At 40.6% G+C, this 21,164-nt stretch overlaps 1 long non-coding RNA gene and 1 pseudogene across 2 annotated transcripts in view; one reads left to right on the top strand and one right to left on the bottom strand.

Annotated features, from left to right (window-relative positions):
- The window catches only part of LOC129060453 (uncharacterized), a 160,300-nt gene that overhangs the window by 41,539 nt on the left and 97,597 nt on the right, over positions 1 to 21,164 (bottom strand). The gene's annotated exons all lie outside the window — the stretch shown is intronic.
- Positions 5,276 to 7,075, top strand: LOC100437533 (mitochondrial intermediate peptidase-like; annotated as a pseudogene).

The following is a 21,164-nucleotide window of genomic DNA, read 5'->3' as shown; positions in this document are numbered from 1 at the left end:
CACACTCCCAAAACCTAAGAAATAGCCTGGAGAACCCACTCCCAGCACAGCCACACCACTACCATCAAAATCTTAGCCGCTGCTGCTGCCTCTCCCCCTCCCCCTCCCCCTCCCCCTCCCCCTCCCCCTCCCCCTCCCTCTCCCTCTCTTCGGTCTCCCGCTGTTACCGAAGCTGGACTGTACTGCCATGATCCGGCTCGCTGCAACCTCCCTGCCTCCGGCTCCGGTGACTCTCCTGCCTCGGCCTGCCGAGTGCCTGGGATTGCAGGCGCGCACCGCCACGCCTGAATGGTTTTTGTATTTTTGGTGGAGACGGGGTTTCACCGTGTTGACCGGGCTGGTCTCCAGCTCCTGGCCTCGAGTGATCTGCCTGCCTCGGCCTCCCGAGGTGCTGGGATTGCAGATGGAGTCTCGCTAACTCAATGCTCAATGGTGCTCAGGCTGGAGTGCAGTGGTGTGATCTCGGCTCGCTGCAACCTCCACCTACCAGCCTCCTGCCTTGGCCTCTTAAAGTGCTAAGATTACAGCCTCTGCCCCGCCGCCACCCCGTCTAGGAAGTGAGGAGCATCTCTGCCTGGCCGCCCATCGTCTGGGATGTGAGGAGCCCCTCTGCCCGGCCGCCCTATCTGGGAAGTGAGGAGCGCCTCTGCCCGGCCGCCCATCGTCTGGGATGTGAGGAGCCCCTCTGCCCGGCTGCCACCCCGTCTGGGAGGAAGTGAGGAGCGCCTCTGCCCGGCTGCCCCGTCTGGGAGATGAGGAGCACCTCTGCCCGGCCGCCCCGTCTGGGAGGTGAGGAGCGCCTCTGCCTGGCCGCCACCCCGTCTGGGAGGAAGTGAGGAGCGCCTCTGCCCGGTTGCCCCATCTGGGAAGTGAGGAGCACCTCTGCCTGGCCGCCACCCCATCTGGGAAGTAAGGAGCGCCTCTGCCCGGCTGCCACCCCATATGGGAAGTGAGGCGCGCCTCTGCCCAGCCGCCCCTTCTGGGAGGTGAGGAGCGCCTCTGCCCAGCCACCACGTCTGGGAGGTGAGGAGTGCCTCTGCCCGGCCGCCCCGTCTGGGAGGTGAGGAGCGCCTCTGCCTGGCCGCCACCCCGTCTGGGAGGAAGTGAGGAGCACCTCTGCCCAGCTGCCCCATCTGGGAAGTGAGGAGCGCCTCTACCCGGCTGCCACCCCCTATGGGAAGTGAGGAGCGCCTCTGCCTGGCCGCCCACTCTGGGAGGTGAGGAGCGCCTCTGCCTGGCCACTCCGTCTGGGAAGGGAGGAGCGCCTCTGCCCGGCCACCCCGTCTGGGAGGTGAGGAGCGCCTCTGCCCGGCCGCCACACCGTCTGGGAGGAAGTGAGGAGCACCTCTGCCCGGCCTTCCCGTCTGGGAAGTGAGGAGCGCCTCTGCCCGGCTGCCACCCCGTATGGGAAGTGAGGAGCGCCTCTGCCCGGCCACCCCGTCTGGGAAGTGAGGAGCGCCTCTGCCCGGCTGCCACCCCGTATGGGAAGTGAGGAGCGCCTCTGCCCGGCCACCCCGTCTGGGAAGTGAGGAGCGCCTCTGCCCGGCCGCCCCATCTGGGAGATGAGGAGCACCTCTGCCCGGCCGCCCCGTCTGGGAGGTGAGGAGTGCCTCTGCCTGGCCGCCACCCCGTCTGGGAGGAAGTGAGGAGCGCCTCTGCCTGGCTGCCCCATCTGGGAAGTGAGGAGCGCCTCTGCCCGGCCGCCACCCCATATGGGAAGTGAGGAGCGCCTCTGCCTGACCACTCCGTCTGGGAGGTGAGGAGCGCCTCTGCCCAGCCGTCACCCCGTCTGGGAGGAAGTGAGGAGCACCTCTGCCCGGCTGCCCTGTCTGGGAGATGAGGAGCACCTCTGCCCGGCCGCCCCGTCTGGGAGATGAGGAGCACCTCTGCCCGGCCGCCCCGTCTGGGAGGTGAGGAGCGCCTCTGCCCGGCCGCCCCATCTGGGAAGTGAGGAGCGCCTCTGCCCGGCCGCCACCCCATATGGGAAGGGAGGAGCGCCTCTGCCTGGCCACTCCGTCTGGGAGGTGAGGAGCGCCTCTGCCCGGCCGCCCCGTCTGGGAGGTGAGGAGTGCCTCTGCCCGGCCGTCACCCCGTCTGGGAGGAAGTGAGGAGCACCTCTGCCCGGCCGCCCCCTCTGGGAAGTTAGGAGCGCCTCTGCCTGGCCGCCACCCCGTCTGGGAGGAAGTGAGGAGCGCCTCTGCCTGGCTGCCCCATCTGGGAAGGGAGGAGCGCCTCTGCCCAGCCGCCACACCGTCTGGGAAGTGAGGAGCGCCTCTGCCTGCCCACCCCGTCTAGGAGGTGAGGAGCGCCTCTGCCCGGCTGCCCAGTCTGGGAAGTGAGGAGCGCCTCTGCCTGGCCGCCCAGTCTGGGAAGTGAGGAGCGCCTCTGCCCGGCCGCCCTGTCTGGGAGATGAGGAGCGCCTCTGCCTGGCCGCCACCCTGTCTGGGAGGAAGTGAGAAGCGTCTCTGCCCAGCCGCCCCGTCTGGGAAGTGAGGAGTGCCTCTGCCCGGCCGCCCCGTCTGGGAGGTGAGGAGCGCCTCTGCCCGGCCGCCCCGTCTGGGAAGTGAGGAGCGCCTCTGCCCGGCCGCCCCGTCTGGGAGGTGAGGAGCGCCTCTGCCCGGCTGCCACCCGGTCTGGGAGGAAGTGAGGAGCGCCTCTGCCCGGGCGGCCCCGTCTGGGAAGCGAGGAGCGCCTCTGCCCGGCCACCCTGTCTGGGAGGTGAGGAGCGCCTCTGCCCGGCCGCCCTGTCTGGGAGGTGTACCCAACAGCTCCAAAGAGACAGCGACCATCGGGAGCGGGCCGTGAGGACGATGGCGGTTTTGTTGAAAGGAAGGGGGGGGGAAGTGTGGGGAAAGGAAGGAGAGATCAGATTGTTGCTGTATCTGTGTAGAAAGAGGTGGGCATAGGAGACTCCATTTTGTTCTGACTAGGAGAAATTCTTCTGCCTTGGGATGCTGTTGATCTATGGCCTTGCCCCCAGCCCCGTGCTCTCTGAAACATGTGCTGTGTCAACTCAGGGTTAAATGGATTAAGGGTGGTGCAAGATGTGCTTTGTTAAACGGATGCTTGAAGGCAGCATGCTCTTTAAGAGTCATCACCACTCCCTAATCTCAAGTACCCAGGGGCACAAACACTGCAGAAGGCCGCAGGGACCTCTGCCTAGGAAAACCAGAGACCTTTGTTCATGTGTTTATCTCCTGACCTTCTCTCCACTATTATCCTATGACCCTCCCATATCCCCCTCTCCCAGAAACACCCAAGAATGATCAATAAATACTTCATAAATTAAAAAAAAAAAAAAAAATTAGATAAATGTGTGTTCAGGTGTAGAAAAGACCCTGGATCACACATTTGTCTTTCTGACATATGTGACTGTAATATTCTTGGTGTCTTAAAATACTGACCCCTTATTAAAATACAAAAAAATTATTTTCTTTAAAATATTAAATTACTTTAATATTACTTTAAAATATTGAAATTATTACTATACCTTTTCTCTATTATAATATACTATCTATAATTAGAATCTAAAACCAATACATTGAAGGTATTTTACAAAGTTAGAACTCCTTTTCATCTAATGTAAGATAAGAGCCTAAATTAAGAATAAGATCACCCCTTAAATCTTAAAAGATGCAAGTTTAAGAGGGATAAAAGAATCATACTATCCATACTCAGTGAAAGGTAAAATTATTAAACTAATACAACAGTTCCTGGTTCTACATTCAAATTAATTATTTCCAACTAATACATATATTGACAGGTAATAAAAAGCCTTTGTTAAATCCTGTATCTTGATTTTTGGCTTAATAATATGTCTGTAAACTAAAACAAAAATACACAAATTTGTGATTTCTACCAAACTCTCTTTCCCTAGAGCCTTTGCTGTAGCTTCCTCACAGGGGAAGAAGCAAAACATAAGCTCGCTTATTTTTAAATCACGAAGGTTTGCTGTTTCTTTCTTTCTTTTTTTTTTTTTTTAAAGTCACTATGATTTGTTGTAATTTTTACTGGAGCAGTAGGGGAAGAGGCTATTATTTCTCTTTGTCTCCCTGCAGTGAGTTAGGGTAAGGAAGGAATGTGGATCCCTCTAGGATAAAATGAAAAAGAAAGTAGATGGTAATTATATGTGGGTCTACTCTATTTCCCTTAAGAAATATCGACCAATTCAAGTAACCAAGATCCAGACATGTATCATAGCACTGAGATCATGTGATGGCATTTAAATTTTAATAAAAATAAGATGAAACTAAAAAAAAAAAAAAAAAAAAAAATCTTAGCCTAGGCCACTGAGACACTCATAAATGTTACTAGTGTGGATTACAGCTGAAAAAAAAAAAGGCTACATGGAGACTACACTACAGTGTCCACCCAGAACCAAGGCCAACACTCTAAGACCTATTCATACAAATAAGCCTTTCCCTATGAAACCTACTTCATAAAATTGGAAGAGGCAACTTTTCCACCAGATATGTAGAAATCAACGTAGGAACAGGTTGAACATGAAAAAGAAAGGAAACATGAAACCTCCAAAGGAAAACAATGTCTCCAGTAATAGATCCCAATCATAAGGAAACATGTCAAATGCCAAAAATGAATTCTAAATAATAATAAGGAAACTCAGTGAGATACAAGAGAACATAGATAGACAATCCAATGAAATCAGGAAAGTAATTATTTGAATGAGAAATCCAACAAAGACAGATATCATTAAAAAAGAGCCAAACAGAAATCCTAGAGCTGAAGAATTCAATGAATGAAATGACAAAATACAATCAAGAGCTTCAACAACAGACTAGACCAAGCAGAAGAAATAATTTCTGAACTTGAAGGCAGGTATTTTGAAATATCACAGGTGAACAAAAGAAAGAATGAAAGAAAGAAAGAAAAGAAAAAAGCATTTTAAAAATGAAGAAAGCCCGGAAATGCAGAGTGTGCACTCCTGGCTGGAGCTGCAGCAATGGGGCAAGGGTCTTGCAGCTGGGCATGGGGTTACTCCACAAACACTATGTGCCCAAAGGCTAGGCTGCTTTGTAGCCGGACTAGTGGCCCTGTGGCCAGGGTGGGTCAGCAGGGGCAGCCTCAGAGTTGAGAACCATGTGGAAGGGTCAGCACCTGCTGGTCCCTGGTGGGCTCCGCCTTCAATGTCAGGGCTACCACTTGGAACTGTTTAGTGAGCACTGGGGTCTTTTTGGATGTCCTGAGCTCAGTGCTCCAGAAAAATTTAATATTGCCCAATAAAAAGCCTTGAGAAAGACAGAATTGCTTGTGGAACATGCATGTTCCACCCCACCTGGATCCCAGATTGTGCGCATCTTTGATGAGCTCTCAGATTCCTTGTTCAGAGTGGCTGACTTGGTTGAACACAAATGTGGAATTATGTCAAAGTTTGCAAAAATTACTAGCTGATTAAAAACAAAACAAAAACTAGGCAAGTGGCCTAACTGTTTATGTTTGATTTTGAAATTAGTGGAATCCATCTAGACAAAGAAAAGTGTAAAAGAGCAGTGGACCTCAATGTTAAAATCTTGGATTTGAGTAGTACATGTCTTATGGCAAACAACTTTCCCAACAAGATTGAGAAGCATCTCTTACTAGAACACATTCACAATAACTTTTATCTGATGGGGATCGTATCATAATTGGTGGTCTCCATGCAGCAGCACCAGGCGACTTGGTGTGAGAAGCTGCTTACAAAATTTTTCTTTATCCCTATACTGGTCAATTAAAATGTTTAGAAGAATTGCTCAGCAACAGAGATCCTCTGCAAAAGTTGGTAGGGTATTCTGTGTTTTCCAACAGGGCTCTCCAAGGAAAAATAGTTAAAAATTCAGAGACTGTCATCCAGTTTCTTGAGAAACTCTCTGACAAACTTTCTGAAAGAACTCGAAAAGATTTTGAGATGATACGAGGGATGAAAATGAAACAGAATTCTCAAAATTCCAAAGTAATGCCTTGGGAGCCCCGCTACCACAGTGGTGTGAATCATGCACAAAGGTATAATATTGAGCCTGGCTTATATTGCCTGTTTTTCTCCCTTGGAGCATGCATGGAAGGCCTGAATATTTGGCTTAACAAACTGTTGGGGATTTCCTTATATGCAGAGTAGCCTGCAAAAGGAGAGGTATGGTGTGAAGATGTCCGAAAACTGACTGTCATTCATGAATCTGAAGGACTGTTGGGGTGCATTTACTTTGATTTTTTTCAGCAAGGAGACAAACCATATCAGGATTGCCATTTTACAATCCACGGAGGCAGATTAAAGGAAGACAGAGACTACCAACTCCCAGTCATAGTTCTTATGCTGAATCTTTCCCATTCCTCAAGGAGTTCACCAACTTTGCTAACTCCTGGAATGATGGAAAATCTTGACCATGAAATGGGACATGCTATGCATTCAATGCTAGGACATACTTGTTACCAACACGTCACTGGAACCAGGTACCCCACTGATTTTGCAGGGGTTCCTTCTATTCTAATAGAGTACTTTGCAAATGATTATCGAGTAACCAGTTTGCCAGACAAAATTAGAATGGGCAGCCACTGCCAAAAAAATATGGTGTCTCAGCTTTGTGAATCTAAAAAGGTTTGTGCTTCAGCTGATATGAAACTTCAGGTCTTTTATGCCACTCTGGATCAAATCTACCATAGGAAGCATCCCCTGAGGAATTCAACCATAGGCATTCTCAAGGAAACACAAGAGACATTCTGTGGCTTACCATATGTTCCAAATACTGCCTGGAAGCTGCAGATCACCTACCTTGTGGGCTATAGTGCCAAATATTACTCTTACCTCATGTCTAGGGCAGTCACTTCCATGGTTTGGAAGGAATGTTTTCTACAAAATCCTTTTAACAGGGCCACCATGGAGTGCTATTGCAGGGAGATGCTGGCCCACAGTGGAGGCAAGAAGCCCATGCTCATGGTTGAAGGTGTGCTTCAAAAGTGCCCTTCTATTGATTACTTTGTAAGTGCCCTTGTTTCTGACTTGGATCTCGACTTTGAAACTTTTGTCATGGATTCTGAATCATGGAAACACCCCAAATCTCTTAAATCAAGGTCATGTAGATATTGACTTTGCTATAAATGCTACAGCTGTGAAAGCTTGTTTCTGATTTCAGGGTTGACTTCTGTAATAATTTCTGAAAAACTTTAAACTGATAGAACTTGGAATAAATCATTTGTTTTAATTATATCAAAATGAAGAAAGCCTACAGATGTATGAGACACCATTAAGTGAATAAATATTCATATTATGGGTGTTCTACAAGGAGAAGAGAAAAGAAGAGAAAAGGAGAGGAAAACATATTTAATAAAATCATAGCAGATAACGTCCCAAGTCTTGGGAGAGAGATGGGCATCCAGGTCCAGAAAGCTCAAAGAATCCCAATTAGATTTAACCCAAGCAGGTCCTCTCTGAAAAATGTTGTAGTCAAATTGTCAAAAGTCAAAGACAATGAATTTTAAAAACAGCAAGAGGAAAGAATTAGTCATATACAAAGGAATCTTCATTAGACTAACAGTGTACTTCTCAGCAAAATATTACAGGCCAGGAAAGAATGGGATGATAGATTCAAAGTGCTGAAAAAAAAAAACTGTCAGCCAAGAATATTAAACCCAGCAATGCTACACTTTAGAAATGAAGGAGAAAAAAAACTTTCACAGATAAACAAAAATTAAGGAAATTTACCACTAGAACAGTCTTACAAGAAATGCTCAAAGGAGTCTTACATCTGGAAGTGAAAAAATGGTAACCACCATGATAAAAACATGAGAAACTATAAAACTCACTGGTAAAGACAATACACAAAGGAGAAAAAGAAAGGAATAAAGCCTTCTTGCTACAGAAAAACACCCAGCTGCAACAACGAACAATCAGGAAGTAAAGAACAAATATACAAAACAAACCAGGCATAAATATACAAAAACCAGAAAAACATCAATAAATGACAGGAGTAACTCCTCATCTATCAGTAATAACCTTGAAAGTAAATGGATTAAATTCCTCATTTAAAATATATAGACTGAATGAATGAATGAATAAAAACATGACCCAATAATATGCTGCCTACAAGAAGGTCACTTCACTGTAAACACAGACTGAAAGTGAAATGATGAAAAAGATATTTTATGCAAACAGAAGCCAAAAGTGAGCAGGAGTAGCAATACAAACAGACTTCAAGTCAAAAGCTGTAAAGAGACAAAGAAAGACATTATATAATAAAGGGATCACTTTGGAAAGAAAATGCAACGATTGTAAACATACATATACCCAACACCAGAGCACCCAGAAATATAAAGCAAATATTCTATCTAAAGGGAGAGATAGACCCCTATACAATAATAGTCAGGGACTTAATTCAACACCCCACTCTCAGCATTGGATAGATTACCAAAACAGAAAAATGAACAATGAAACATCACATTTAAATTCTACCATAGCAAGGAGGAGTTGGTACCATTCCTTCTGAAACTATTCCAATCAATAGAAAAAGAGGGAATCCTCCCTAACTCATTTTATGAGGCCAGCATCATCCTGATACCAAAGCCTGGCAGAGATACAACAAAAAAAGAAAATTTTAGACCAATATCCCTGATGAACATCAATGCAAAAATCCTCAATAAAATACTGCCAAACCAAATCCAGCAGCACATCAAAAAGCTTATCCACCATGATCAAGTGGGCTTCATCCCTGGGATGCAAGGCTGTTTCAACATACGCAAATAAATAAACGTAATCCAGCATATAAGCAGAACCAAAGACAAAAACCACATGATTATCTCAGTAGATGCAGAAAAGGCCTTTGCAAATTCAACAGCCCTTCATGCTAAAAACTCTCAATAAATTAGGTATTGATGGAACGTATCTCAAAATAATAAGAGCTATTTATGACAAACCCACAGCCAATATCATACTGAATAGAGAAAAACTGGAAGCATTCCCTTTGAAGACCGGCATAAGACAAGGACACCCCCTCTCATGACTCCTATTCAACATAGTATTGGAAGTTCTGGCCAAGGCAATCAGGCAAGAGAAAGAAATAAAGGGTATTCAAATAGGAAAAGAGGAAGTCAAATTGTCTCTGTTTGCAGATGACATGATTGTATACCTAGAAAACCCCATCGTCTCAGCCTCAAATCTCCTTAAGCTGATAAGCAACTTCAGCGAAGTCTCAGGATACAAAATCAATGTGCAAAATCACAAGCATTCTTATACACCAATAACAGACAAACAGAGAGCCAAATCATGAGTGAATGCACATTCACAAATGCTTTAAAGAGAATAAAATACCTAGGAATCCAACTTACAAGGGATGTGAAGGACCTCTTCAAGGAGAACTACAAACCACTGCTCAACGAAATAAAAGAGGACAAAAACAAATGGAAGAACATTACATGCTCATGGATAGGAAGAATCAATATCGTGAAAATGGCCATACTACCCAAGGTAATTTATAGATTCAATGCCATCCCCATCAAGCTACCAATGACTTTCTTCACAGAATTGGAAAAAACTACTTTAAAGTTCATATGGAACCAAAAGAGAGCCTGCATTGCCAAGTCAATCCTAAGCCAAAAGAACAAAGCAGGAGGCATCACGCTACCTGACTTTAAAATATACTAAAAGGTTATAGTAACCAAAACAGCATGGTACTGGTACCAAAATAGAGATACAGACCAATGGATCTACAACTATCTGATCTTTGACAAACCTGACAAAAACAAGAAATGGGGAAAGGATTCCCTGTTTAATAAATGGTGCTGGGAAAACTGGCTAGCCATATGTAGAAAGCTGAAACTGGATCCCTTCCTTACACCTTATACAAAAATTAATTCAAGATGGATTAAAGACTTAAATGTTAGACCTAAAATCATAAAAACCCTAGAAGAAAATCTAGGCAATACCATTCAGGACATAGGCACGGGCAAGGACTTCATGTCTAAAACACCAAAAGCAATGGCAACAAAAGCCAAAATTGACAAAAGGGATCTAACTAAACTAAAGAGCTTCTACACAGCAAAAGAAACTACCATCAGAGTGAACAGGCAACCTACAGAATGGGAGAAAATTTTTGCAATCTACTCATCTGACAAAGGGCTAATATCCAGAAGCTACAAAGAACTCAAACAAATTTACAAGAAGAAAACAAACAACCCCATCAAAAAGTGGGCGAAGGATATGAACAGACACTTCTCAAAAGAAGACATTTATGCAGACAACAGACACATGAAAAAATGCTCATCATCACTGGCCATCAGGGAAATGCAAATCAAAACCACAATGAGATACCATCTCACCCCAGTTAGAATGGCGATCATTAAAAAGTGAGGAAACAACAGGTGCTGGAGAGGATATGGAGAAATAGGAACACTTTTACACTGTTGGTGGGACTGTAAACTAGTTCAACCATCGTAGAAGACAGTGTGGCGATTCCTCAGGGATCTAGAACTACAAATACCATTTCACCCAGCCATCCCATTACTGGGTATATACCCAAAGGACTATAAATCATGCTGCTATAAAGACACATGCACACGTATGTTTATTGTGTCACTGTTCACAATAGCAAAGACTTGGAACCAACCCAAGTGTCCATCAATGATAGACTGGATTAAGGAATTGTGGCACATATACACCATGGAATATTATGCAGCTGTAAAAAAGGATAAGTTCATGTCCTTTGTAGGGACATGGATGAAGCTGGAAACCATCATTCTCAGCAAACTATCACAAGGACCAAAAAAAAAAAAACAAACACTGCATGTTCTCACTCATAGGTGGGAATTGAACAATGAGAACAGTTGGACACAGGAAGGGGAACATCACACACCGGGACCTATTGTGGGGTGAGGGGAAGGGGGAGAGATAGCATTAGGAGATATACCTATTGTAAATGACTAGTTAATGGGTGCAGCACACCAAAATGGCACATGTATACATATGTAACAAACCTGCACATTGTGCACACGTACCCTAGAACTTAAAGTATAATAAATAAATAAATAAAATAAAAAATAAAAATGAAATAAACTGTACCATGGAACAAATGGACCTACCAAATATTTAGAGAACATTGCACCCAATAGCTGCAGAATATATATTCTTTTCATTGGCATATGGAACATTCCCCAGGATTGACCATATGTAAAAACACAACATAAGCCCCCAAAAATATTTTTAAAAATAAAAATCATATCAAGTATCTTATCAAAATGGAATAAAATTAGACATCATTAACAAGAGGAATATTTGAAACTATACAAGTACAAGAAAATTGAACATGCTCCTGAATGGCCAATAGATGAGGAAAAAATTAAGAATAAATTAGGCCGGGTGCAGTGGCTCGTGCCTGTAATCCCAGCACTTTGGGAGGCCAAGGCGGGTGGATACAAGGCCAGGAGATTGAGACCATCCTGGCTAACACAGTGAAACTCCGTCTATACTAAAAATACAAAATAAATTAGCCAGGCATGGTGGCAGGCACCTGTAGTCCCGGCTACTCAGGAGGCTGAGGCAGGAGAATGGCGTGAACCTGGGAGGTGGAGCTTGCAGCAAGCCAAGATCATGCCATTGCCTTCCAGCCTGGACGACAGAGCAAGACTGTCTCAAAAAAAAAAAGAATAAATTTTTTAAAAAATGAAGATAGAAACACAGCAAACCAAAACCTAAAAACCTATAAGACATAGCAAAAACAATATTAACTAACGTTTATAGCAATAAATGCCTACATCAAAAAGCTAGAAAAGGCCAGGCACAGTTGCTCACATCTTCAGTTCCAGCATTTTGGGAGGCTGAGACAGGAGCATCACTTGAGGCCAGGAGTTCAAGACCATCCTGGACAATATAAGACCCTATCAATCTATCAATCAATCAGTAGACAGACAAGAGGATTGCTTGAGCCTAGGGGTTCAAGACAAGCCTGGGCAACATAGTGAGACCGCCATCTCTACAAATAATTTAACAAATAAAAATAAAATGAACCCAAATCTAAAAAAACTAGAAAGAGTTTAAATAAACAGTTCTAGTAATACATCTCAAGGAAGTAGAAAAGCAAAAACAAACCCAGGACAAAACACCTTCACAACTGAATTCTACTGAACCTTTAAAGAAGTATACCAGTTCTCCTGAAACTATTCCAGAAAAATTGAAAGAGAGGGAATTCTTTCTAAATCATTCTACGAGGCCAGCATAACTCTGATAACAAAACCAGACAAAGACACAAATGAAAAATAAAACTGTGGGCCAATATCCCTGAAAAACATAGACAGAAAAAATCCTCAACAAAATACTAGGAAACCAAATCGACCAACATTGGGATACAGATATCTCTTTGATGTACTTATTTCCTGCCCCTTGGGTAAATACTCAGTAGTGGGATTGCAGGATTGTACAGCAGTTATATTTTTAGTTTTCGAGAAATCTCCATACTGTTCTCCATAGTGGATGTAGTATTTTACATTACCAACAACAATGTATAAGAATTCCCTTTTCTCTGTATCCCTGTTGGCATTTGGTTTTAGTCTTTTTGGTCATAGCCATCCTAACTGGGGTGAGATGATACCACACTGTGATTCTGATTTGCATTCCCCTGATGATTGGTGATATTGAACATTTTTTCATATAATTCTTGGCCATAAGTGCCTTCTTTTGAGAAATGTCTGTTCAGATTATTTGCCCATTTTTGAATTTGATTTTTTTTCTCTTGAGATTTTGAGTTCCTTGTTTATCCTAGATATTAATCCCCTGTCAGATCAATATTTTGCAAGTATTTTCTCCCATTCTATAGGCTGTCTTTTAACTCTGTCGATTGTTTCTTTTGCTGTGCGAAAGCTTTTTAGTATTATATAATCCCATTTATTTTTGCTTTTGGTTGGCTGTGCCTTTGAGGTTTTATTCATAAAATCTTTTCTCAGACCACAAAGGTATGGAATTAACCTAAGTGCCCATCAATGAATGAATGCATAAAGAAAATGTGGTGTATGTACACAATGAAATAGTATTCAGCCACAAAAAATAATGAGATCCTGTCATTTGCAGCAACATGGATAAAACTGGAGGACATTGTGTTAAGTGAAATAAGCCAGGCACAGAAAGTTAAACACTACATGTCCTCCATTCATTTGTGGAAGGGGAAAAAACAAACCTTGATCTCATAGAAGTAAAAAGTAGAACAGAGTATAATAGAGGATAGGAAGGGTAGAGAGAAATAAGGGATAGGGAGAGATTTGTTAAAGGATACAAAATTATAGCTAGATAAGAGGAACAAATTCTAGTGTTCTATACCACTACTGTAGGATGACTATAGTTAACCATAATGTATTGTATAGTTTCAAACAGCTAGAAGGAGGATATTGAATGTTCTCACCACCAAGAAATGATAAATGTTTGAGATGGATATGCTAATTACCTTGCTCTGATCACTACACATTATATGTATCGAAACATTACTATGTACCTCCATAAATATGTACAACTATTGCATGAATTTAAAAAATTTAAATTAAAGTTCACCTTTTCTTCCAGAGATTAATCCATTAGTAATGGGAAGGCACAATTACCCAGGCTCAAGGGTTTTCAGGTCTAATAGGAAAAATAGGGCCAAGAGAACCAACTCTATGACAATAAAAGAGCCAAGATTATGAGGCAGGAAGGACTTGGATCTCGAGTTCAAAAAGAAGGTGGAAGTCATATCTCTTTAGGATTATCTTCACAGTGGAGAGCATAAAAACACAGAAAGTGCTGCAATTTTAAAAAAAACACTGCCTGGTGTGAGTAGGTTGAAGGTTAAAAAAAAAAAAAGAAAAAACTGTCAACCAATAATTTATACCCAGCAAAGTTTGAGAGATCATAGATCATAGATCTGCCTAACACGAAATACTAAAGAAACACTAAATAAAGTCTTCATACCGAGAAGAAATAACATAGGATGGTCACTTGAATCCACAGAATGAAATGAAATGGTAAATATGTGGATAAGTATAAAAAATGTATACATGTTCTAATTTCTTCTTTTAATTGCTTTAAGAGACATAAGATTATATAAAGCAGTAATTACAACCCTATATTGTTGGGTTTATATTATAAATTGTTATATTATGACAATAACAGCACAAAGCTATATTAGAGCAAAGTTATATTTTACTGTAATTAAGTCTGTATTAACCTGATGTAGACAATTATAAATTATGAGGCATATAGTAATCCCTAGCAGAATTGCTAAGAAAATAACTCAAGCATACTTAAGAATTTGAAAGAGGAATTAAAATTATACACTAAAATTTTTTTTTCACACCAAAGAAGGCCATAAAAGAGGAAACAGATAAAAATATACATGACATATCTAAAAAACAAATAACAAAATGGCAGCCACATGTCCAATGAAACAAATAAATTACAGTAAGTGCACTAACATTCTAATTAAAAGGCAGAGATTTTCAGATCAGATTTAAATAGCAATATTCAACTATATGCTATCGAAAGAGACAATACAGAATCCAAGACACAACTGGATGTAAATAAAAGGATACTAATGTAGTTGGAGTGGCTATATTAATATAAGATAAAATGATACTATTAGAGATAAAAAGGAACATTTAATAATGAGTCAATTTTATTAAAATAAAACAAATTTTAATTTATAATCATCAAACAAAGGAGCCTCATATCAGAAGAAGTTGAAACTGACAAAATTCAAAGGTGAAAGAGACTATTTAAAAACTATAATTAGAAACTTTGATACTGCACTTTTAATACTGGATAGAACTAATAGACATAAAATCAAAAAGGGTATGGAAGAATTGAACAACACTAAGTCCATTGAACCTAACTGGGATATAATATGGTAAGATGCATATAACCACCTACATGCCACCCAATTGAGAAATGAATGTTTATCTCAAGTACACATGGAACATTCTCCAGGATAGACCATATGGCAAGACATAAAACAATCATTCAAAGTATGTTATTTGACCACAATGGAATTTAATTACCAATTAATAGAAATAAATTTAAGAAATCTGTAAATATTTGAAAATTAAATAACACAGTTATGAATAACCCATAGGACTAAGAAGAAATCACAAGGTAAATTAGAAATTATTTTGGCCTGAATGAAAACAAAACACAACATTACAAAAGATATAAGTTGGAGCTAATGCAGTGCTCAAAATATATAGCTTTAAAAACAAATATTTGAAAAAAGAGAATCTTGATTCAATAACCTAAGCTTCACCTTAAGAAAAACAGATAAAGAGCAAATTCAACCAAAACAAGCAGAAGAAATAAAAATGACTAAGGAAAAGTCCCCAACTCATTTTAAGAGATTATTTATATTTTGATACTAAAGCCAGATAAAGACTTCACAAGTAAAGAGAAAACAGACCAAAATAAACATAGACACAAAAATCCAGAAAAAAACATTAGAAATTGAATCCAGCAACATATGAAAAGAATTATATTCCATGAACAAATCGGGTTTATCCCAGGAATGCAAACTTGGTTAACAAATGAAAATCAATTAATGTGTATTCAAAGATTAGATCCAAAAATGACATGATTATCTCAGATTTTTTTTTAGAAAAACTGTTTAACAAAGCCTAACATCAATTCATGATTAAAAACAAACTAGAACTAGATGTATACTTTCTCAGTCTCATAAAGGGAGTCTACAAAAATGTTTCAGTTGTCTCCTATTTATCTCACTAGTGAGGGAGGCATTCTTGTCCTAGGATTCTAGAGATAGACACACAATACCTGACACTGGACAGATGAGATCAACAGCAGTTATTAGTCACATATACTCACAGCTTAGGGGAGGAGGACACCACATGCCATGTGGGGCCATTCAGGGGTTGCACTGGAAAATTGAACATCCGGGGACTATGGGAGGCAGGCTTTGTAGTATCAAGAGGGTCAGGTGACCCCCGTCTGTGGGAGTTCTGTGGTGTCTGTGGGAGGATGTGATTGGCTTGTTTGAATAATTCCATGGGCTGGCAGAGAACTGAAACCCACTACTCAGAGATAAGCAGGAACTGCACCTGTTCTGTTTGATAAAGGGAATTGTTTAACTATGTGACCTTAGCCATGGGAACAGAACAGAGTGGGGAACTTGCTGTTAGGCCATTTGAGGACATCCCGATTTTACCAAACGTCAAGGCAGCATGTAATTCTGAGCCTTAATTTTAGGCTTTATACTACACAACAAACAACAGAGAAGAAACCCATACAGCTAACGTAATACTGGTGAAAGAACAGATGCTTTGTCCCTGAAATTGGGAAAAAGGCAAAGATGTCCACTCTTGCCACTTCTATCAACACTGTACCAGAAGTTTAGCCAGCACAATAAGGCAAGAAGAGAAATTAAAATTATGCAAATTAGAAAGGAAGACATTAAACTGTTATTTGCAGATGACATGTATGAAATCCTAAAGAATCTTTAAAAAGCTGCTAAAACTAATAAACAGGGTTAGCAAGCTTTAAGGACATAATATTAATATATAAAAATCAATAATATTTGTATATACTAGCAATTAACAATCTGAAAACAAAATTAAGATAATTTCCCTCATAATAGCATTGCTAAAAGGAACTAAAAAAGACCTCAATAAATGGAAAGACATAACCTGTTCATAGATTGGAAGACTCAATATCATTAAGATGGTAATTCTTCCCAAATTTATCTAGAGTAAATGTCATCCTGATTTCAGCAAGCTTTTTATAGAAATGAGTATATCAATCCTAAACTTCATATGGAAATACAAATGACCTAGAATAGCCAAAACAATTCTGAAGAACAAAAGTGGAGACCTTACACTTTTTTATTTTTAAACTTACCATAAAGCTACAGTAAACAAAACAGCATAGTATTGACATAAGAATAGACATATAGATTAATATAACAGAAGAGAGAGAGTCTAGAAATAAATCTTTACATTTATGGTGAACTGAGTTTTGACAATGGTTTTGTAAAGCAATTCAATGGGGAAAAGAAAAATCTTTTCTGCAAATGATGCTAAGACAGTTGGCTATCCACATGCACAAAAAATAGAACTTAGACTGTTATTTCACACTACAAAGAAAAAAAATCAAAAATGGATTATAGACCTAAATGTAAGAGCTAAGACTATAAGACTTCTAGAAAACATGAGAAAATCTCTGTGACAATGGGTTAGAAAAGATTTCTTAAATATGACACCAAAAGCCTGTTCAATTTAAATAAGAAGTTGGTAAATTAGACTTTCAAAATTAAAAACATTTGCTCCTTAAAAAACATCATTAAGAAAACAGAATGATAAGCCATAGACTAAGAAAAAAAATTTGCAAATCATTTGATAAAGAGATTTTTTTATATCCAGAATATGTAAATAACTCTTAAAACTCAATCATAAGAACATAAGTTACCCAATTTAAAAATGGGCAATAGGCTTAAACAGACATTTCACTGTAAACATATATGAATGGCTAATAAGCATATGAAAAGATGCTCAATATCATTAGTTATTAAAGAAACGCAAATTAAAATCACAGTGAGATATCATTCCACACCCATCAAAATAAAGAAAAAGACAACACCAAATGTTAGTAACTCTGTGAAGTACGAAGTATCTGGAACCCTCATGCATTGGTCCTGAGAGTGTAAAATGGTACAGCCACTTTAGGAAACATTTTGGCAATGGCTTCAAAAGTTAAAGTTAACTTACTATTATCTAGCAATTTCACTCCTAGAGACCAAAATGAAAACATGTCCATATAAAGACCTGTAAATGAATGTGCATAGTAGCGTTATTCATAGTAGCCAAAAATTGGAAACGATTCAAATGTCTATCAGCTAGTGAATGGATAACAAAGATACAGAATATTTTCATCACAACAAAGATCCCTGTGTTGCCCTTTTATAACCACACTCAACTCTCTACCCCACTTCACCAGCCACCTCCCACTCCCAACCCGTGGCAACCACTAATCAGCTCTGTTTTTAATAATTTTGTCATTCCAGAAATCTTATATGATAGAGTCATATAGTTTGCAATCTTTCAGGATTGACTTTTTTTCCCCAACTCCGCATAATTCCCTGGAGGCTCATCCAAATTGTTGCCTGCATAATTATCCATTTTGTTTTATTACTGAGTAGCACATCCATGGTGTGATGGTTAATATTAAGTGTCCATTTGATTGGATTGAAGGATGCAAAGTATTGTTCCTGGGTATGTCTGTGAGGGTGTTGCCAAAGGAGATGAACATTTGAGTCAGTGGACTAGGGAGAGGCCCACCCATCCTCAATGTGGGTGGGCACCATTTGATCAACTGCTAGAATAAAGCAGACTTGCCAAGTCTTCTGGCCTTCATTCAGTGCTGGATGCTTCCTGCCCTCGAACTTCCTGCCCTTGAAGACTCCAAGTTCTTCAGCTTTTGGACTTTTGGACTTACACCAGTGGTTTGCCAAGGTCCCTCAGGCCTTTGGCCACAGACTGAAGGCTGCACTGTTGGCTTCCAAACTTTTGAGGTTTTGGGCTTCCTTGCTCCCCAGCTTGCAGACGGCCTGTTGTGGGACTTCACCTTGTGATTGTGTGAGTCAATTCTCCTTAATAATAAACTTGCTTTCATATATACACACGTCCTATTAGTTCTGTTCCTCTAGAGAACCCTGACTAATACACATGGTATATACCACACATACCAATTTGTTAACCATGAACCCAGTGAAGAACATTTAAGTTGTTTCCAGTCTTTGGCAGTTACAAATAAAGCTGCTATGGACATTTGCGTATGTTATGTGAGCCTAAGTTATCATTTCTCTGGGATAAACGCCCAAGAGTGCAACTGCTGGATTGTATGGTAACTACATGTTTACTTGAAGAAATTGCCAAATTGTTTTCCAGAGTGGCCGGGAATTATCTTTTAAAAAGTAGTTCTGTTTATTGTTAACCATGACCAGACAAAAATTAAAAAGAAATACATCTTTATTCAGGTCTTTTATAGGAATAAGATACTAGAAGTCTATTCAGACTCCCTTATCATAGTTTAATTAGTGAGAAAAAGTGACAGTACATTATGATCAAAGCGTCTTTGAAAAAAAGCAATTTGTTACTAAAAGCAGCTTAAAATTTTACAGATAATTTCAATGTTGACCTAGCAGCTCAACAACAGTAGTACTTCTGTGGTGCATTGATGCAATATTTGGCATTAAGCAGAGTCTGAATGTTTTACTCAACATTTTGGGATGAAAATACAGGAAACATATGCCACATATCCATATATATATATATGCACACATATATATATATGCACACATCTACTTATCTTGGTTTATTTTTATTCAAGAACAAGCTCTCAGAAATATAGAGACATTTTTTCTTCCCCAAACAAAATAAACCCTGTCCTTCAAGGCTGAAAAATAAATATTTCAGAGGATTTTTGAATAATTTAAGAAGGTTCCAAACCTTGAGGCATGTCCATTATGAAATCATTACTACACATTTTTGGGGGGGCTACTCTGTTCTTTCGAAATCTGAAGTCAACAGGAGTTCTGTAAAAAAGACATTCATGTTCCCTGTGTGGGGCACCATCTCCAACCTTAAAGCTTTTCAGTTCATTACACATGTACGCATATGCATCGTAAACCAGATTTAAAAGCCGTCACAAGAATCTACCTGCATATGCACTGTGTAGGATTTTCTTTCTGTATTTACCAGTCACATGGGTTTCTGCCCATTCCAGTTTAGCATTTCATGCTACCCTCTATACAACTCTACTCAACCACATCTGAATACCTGTCTATAGGGAAATCATAGATCCAAAGGCATTCAGTGCAGGACAAATCACCAGAAATCCTACTTACAATCATGAGTGTCTGCTGGTTCATTTTATACAAATGAAAGTCACTTTTCATCTTTGATGACATTTCTACTATCACTGTTGCCAGGTTGGAGCTGCTACAACGTCTCTTTGTTCCTGTCAGTCACTCTTATTATCAACATTCATGTAGCCCTTAATAATGAATTTTTATCTCTTTTTAGTGTAATACTGGCTTACTTGAAGGAGTTATAACCTTTCCCAATATTCAACAACTATAACACATATTTATATTCAACTATAACACATATTCATTGACTGTCTACTATTTTCACTGTGATATTCTACTATTTCACTGGATGTTCTGCGGCGACAGAGATAAATATAGTTCCCTCCCCAATGGTGAAAACAGATATTAAGCAGATCATCACACAGTAATTAAGTAACATGGTAATTACTTAATTACTTAATTACCATGTTAGAAAGCATAAGAAAAAAGTGTGTGTGTGAGACAGAGAAAGAGAGAGTGTGTGGGGGGGGTGTGTGTGTGTATGTATGTATGCAGGTATGGGGAAATATATGCATAAAGGGACTCAGTATAACCTGGCAAAAAATTGTAGGCAAGAAAAATATGTTCAAGCCGAGATCTGAAAATGATTTGGAGTTGGTTCAATGGAAGAAGTGTCACTAAAGTGAGAAGAATTTTGGCATAGTTAAGAGCACACTGAATGTCACTGTGGCTGGAATGCAGAGTTAAGTAAGAGAGAAGAGCTGGGGAGGTAGGCAGCAGCGAGACTGTGCCAGGTCTAATAGACTCTGAATGTTATTCAAGTTGCATTTGAAGAATTTTTAAGCAGGGTTTAACCTAGTCATAATCAGATTTGCATTTTAAAAGGATCACTCTTGAAGAATGAAATAAGTAATGATTTTGGCTCAGATTGGAGGAGAACATGGAGGGAGGCCAATTAGAAGCCTTTTATAGAAGTTCAGGAGAGAAATGATGGATTTCTTGTATTATTGTGTTGGGACCAAATAATAAGAAAAATACCTTAGAGGTAAAGCTAAGAAGACATGGTTTCCAGGCAGAGCAACTGAGTAGATAGGGCATATTTAGGGAATATAAATTCAGTTTGGGACATATTGAGTAGATACCTAGAATGTAAGTTCTCCCAGGACACTTTTTGCCTGTTTTGTTTACTGCTGCATCCTAGGGCCTTACGAGATAATCAAGTAGAGATGTTGAATAAGCAGTGAAATTACATGGATTCATAGTTGAGAGGAGAGGTTTGGGCTTGAATTAAAAATGTAGAAGTCAGCTGTATACAGATGCTATCAGAAGTTGGGACAGTGACTAGCTCCTCATGAGGCT

This window comes from Pongo abelii, chromosome 6, assembly GCF_028885655.2.
Source record: "Pongo abelii isolate AG06213 chromosome 6, NHGRI_mPonAbe1-v2.0_pri, whole genome shotgun sequence".
Lineage (NCBI taxonomy): Eukaryota > Metazoa > Chordata > Mammalia > Primates > Hominidae > Pongo > Pongo abelii.
Note: the sequence above shows the minus strand (reverse complement) of the source record. Positions and strands in the feature narration are given on the sequence as shown.